At 48.4% G+C, this 3,700-nt stretch overlaps 1 non-coding gene across 1 annotated transcript; it reads left to right on the forward strand.

Annotated features, from left to right (window-relative positions):
• Positions 1-2,222: 2,222 nt before the first annotated feature.
• Positions 2,223-2,297, forward strand: Trnas-gga. Its single transcript has one exon. It is a non-coding gene; the product is annotated as a tRNA-Ser (tRNA).
• The last annotated feature ends 1,403 nt before the right edge of the window (positions 2,298-3,700 follow it).

Here is a 3,700-nt window from a genome sequence, read left to right on the forward strand (position 1 = left end):
TTTTGCATGCTTTTAAATTTGGCATGCTTTTTTCATTGCTTCTGCAACAACGATCTGACCTGTTTTGTGTACCATGGGGATCAGTGCCATCACTTATTAACTTATGTGGTATATATCTCTCAAGTACTGTCGATACTATCTCTCTGAAAACATTCCACAACTTTTCTACACTTAGATGATCAGATCGGAAGGAGTGAAGACTGTCTCTTAAAGAGGCGTTAAGAGCATTTTATCAGTTTTTTAAATTTATATACTTGCGTTTCTTTTTGATGGTTGTATATGTTACGGTATTCAGCCTAACAGCAATTGCCTTGTGGTCGCTAATCCCTGTATTCGTCACAATACTCACTATTTGCCCAGGATTATTTGTTGCTAAAAGGTCAAGTATGCTTTCGCAAACATTTACGCTTCGAGTGGGCTCATGAGCCAATTGCCCAAAATAATTTTCTGAGAAAGCATTCAGTACAATTTCGGATGACGTTTTATGCCTGCCGCCGGCGTTAAACGTATAATTTTCCCAGCATATCGAGGGTAGATTAAAGTCACCACCGACTATTCCGATTGTCAGGTATAACCTCTACCCATACTATTTCACACAAACTATCTACTTCAATTTCGCTACAAGTCAAACTGCCTCTGACAGCAATAAATACTCCACCACCAACTGTATTTAATCTATCCTTTCTGAACACTGTCAGATCGTTTGAAAAAATTTCGGCTGAACTTATTTCCGGCTTTAGTCAGCTCTCCGTACCTACAACTATTTGAGCTTCAGTGCTTTGTATTAGAGCTTGGAACTCTGGTTCTTTTCCAACACAGCTACGACAGTTTACAACTACAATACCATTCGTTTCTACAACTACCTTACTGTGTTTTACCTGCCCACTTTCTGACGCACGCCCCTTCTGTGGTTCCCTGAGACCCTCTAACCTAAAAAACCGCCCAGTCCTTTCCACACAGCCACCGCTACCCGTGTAGCCGCCTCCTGTGTGTAGTAGTCTCATGACCTATCAGGCGGAACGCGGAGACCCGCCACCAGATGGCGCAAGTCAAGGCAGCTGCAGCCTACACGGTCACAGAACCGCCTGAGCCTCTGATTCAGACCCTCCAGTTGGCTCTGTTCTGAAGAACCACAGTCGGTTCTATCGACGATGTTGCAGACGATGAGCTCCACCTTAATCTCGGAAGCAAGACTGGCAGTCTTTACCATTTCCGCTATCCGCCCGAAACCAGACAGAATCTGCTCCGATCCAAAGCGACACGCGTCAGTGGTACCGACATGAGCCACCACCTGCAGTTGGCTGCACTCTGTACTCTTCATGGCATCCGGAAGCACCCTTTCCACATCCGGAATGACTCCCCCCGGAATGCACACGGAGTGCACACTGGCTTTCTTCCCCGACTTGGCACCCATCTTCCTAAGGGGCCCCATTACGCGGCTACCGTTGGAGCTCCAAACTACCAGAAAACCCACCTTCTGTGAATGCCCAGACATTGCGGGCCGAGAAGCTTCCTCTGGAACAGGGTGGCTGCATCCGGCTCAGGGACATTGTCAGCCACAAATAACGCGCGAAACCGGTTCGTCAAACGAACGGGGGAGGCCCTACGATCGGCCCTTCGGAAAGTTTTTCACTGCCTGCCAGACTTTGGAATGATCTCCCACTCGACCAAGGGTGAGGGGTCAACCTCAGTGCAGGCAGTACCCGGGGCGGTCACAGCACTGGACCGATCGGAGGACACGTGGGACGTGCTCGACGTCCTTCGCGTCCCCGCGTCCGATCCCCCACAGTGATGCCCCTTTGCAGCAGCCTCAAGCTGTGTGACGGAAGCCAAAGCAGCCTGGAGCAGTGAGCGAAGGGTCGCCTGCTCACCTCGCATCTGTACACAACAATTACAGTTCGTATCCATTACCGCAGTCGCTGCTGTTTGAAGCTCAAAAACACATGCAACAAACGAACGATGTACTCGCCTTATTAGCAGTGGGAAATCGAAGTGCCCTCTCACTGACAGTCTAACCGACAATGAGCTGGAATGAGATTTTCACTCTGCAGCGGAGTGTGCGCTGATATGAAACTTCCTGGCAGATTAAAACTGTGTGCCCGACCGAGACTCGAACTCGGGACCTTTGCCTTTCGCAGCTTGCAGGAGAGCTTCTGTAAAGTTTGGAAGGTAGGAGACGAGGTACTGGCAGAAGTAAAGCTGTGAGTACCGAGCGTGAGTCGTGCTTCGGTAGCTCAGTTGGTAGAGCACTTGCCCGGGAAAGGCAAAGGTCCCGAGTTCGAGTCTCGGTCGGGCACACAGTTTTAATCTGACAATGAGCTGTTCTAACCAAACAAACAAAAGCCTGTACGATGCGAGGGTCGATAGCAACAGCGATACTGTACAGTACACTGTTATTCAAACAAAAGGTTGTGACTAGTAAGCACACAAACACGCAAGAAATTACAAAGATAAACTAGTAACTACCCAGTTAACTGAAAATAAGTCGCTCCTGTTTAAAGCTCGCAAAAATATGTAACAAGCGAACGGTGTACTCGCCTTATTAGTAGCAGGAACTAGCGATGCGCTAACTGACACTCATATCAGAACCCCTTTGGTTCTCATGAGCGGCACCCGAAGCTCAGCGGTGCTTCGACGATATTCTACATCACATTTTGTTTCATCATGACATGCCAACCAGGGCCTACAGTTCAGAAAAGCTGGCCGCTGTGGGCGAGCGGTTCTAGGCGCTTCAATCCGGAACCGCGCTGCTGCTACGGTCGCAGGCTCGAATGCTACTTCGGGCATGGATGTGTGTGATGTCCGTAAGTTAGTTACGGTTAAGTAATTCTACGTCTAGGGGACTGATGACCTCAGATGTTAAGTCTCATAGTGCTCAGAGCCATTTGAACCATTCGAGTTCATAAAAATAATGCCAGCATGCACACGGCGAGAGTTTCTACTGCTTGCCTTCGTACCTGCCGAACCCTACCTTGGCCAGGGAGGTCGCCGGATGTCTTCTCAACTGAGAACATTCGAGGCGTTATGGGCAAGGTCCGCAATCCAGCTCTGGTTCTGACGATCTAACGGTCCAGTCGGGCAGGATCTGTCTCGATATCCCTCAGAAGCACATCTAACAACTATAACAATCAATGCCAGGTCGAATAACTACTTCCATAAGGGCCAGAGGGGACCAATGCGTTACTGACTTTTTAAGTTTGTGAAGTTCTTCCTCTCTAATGAGGCATTCAGTTTTTCTGTTGTTTGCCGGCCGGAGTGGCCGTGCGGTTCTGGGTGCTACAGTCTGGAGCCGAGCGACCGCTCCGGTCGCAGATTCGAATCCTGCCTCGGGCATGGATGTGTGTGATGTCTTTAGGTTAGTTAGGTTTAATTAGTTCTAAGTTCTAGGCGACTGATGACCTCAGCAGTTAAGTCGCATAGTGTTCAGAGCCATTTTTTTTCTGTTGTTTGTCTATACATGCACATATTGTTTGTCTATACATGCACATCACATCTACCGATATCCGCCCTGTTCGGATTATTCCTTATTGTTGAGTCGATTTTTTAAATTTTTTTTCTCTTAGAGTGTATTCTCATAGTCAACTGTGTAATTGTATGGAACTTATCCTTGAGGAGCACCCGTAGGGACTCAGTTGTTATCTGCCGCCTCCGAATTGGACATACGCGGTTGACCCACAGCTATCTCCTTCGCCGTCAGCAC

The sequence above is a fragment of the Schistocerca piceifrons genome, chromosome 1 (assembly GCF_021461385.2).
Source record: "Schistocerca piceifrons isolate TAMUIC-IGC-003096 chromosome 1, iqSchPice1.1, whole genome shotgun sequence".
NCBI lineage: Eukaryota > Metazoa > Arthropoda > Insecta > Orthoptera > Acrididae > Schistocerca > Schistocerca piceifrons.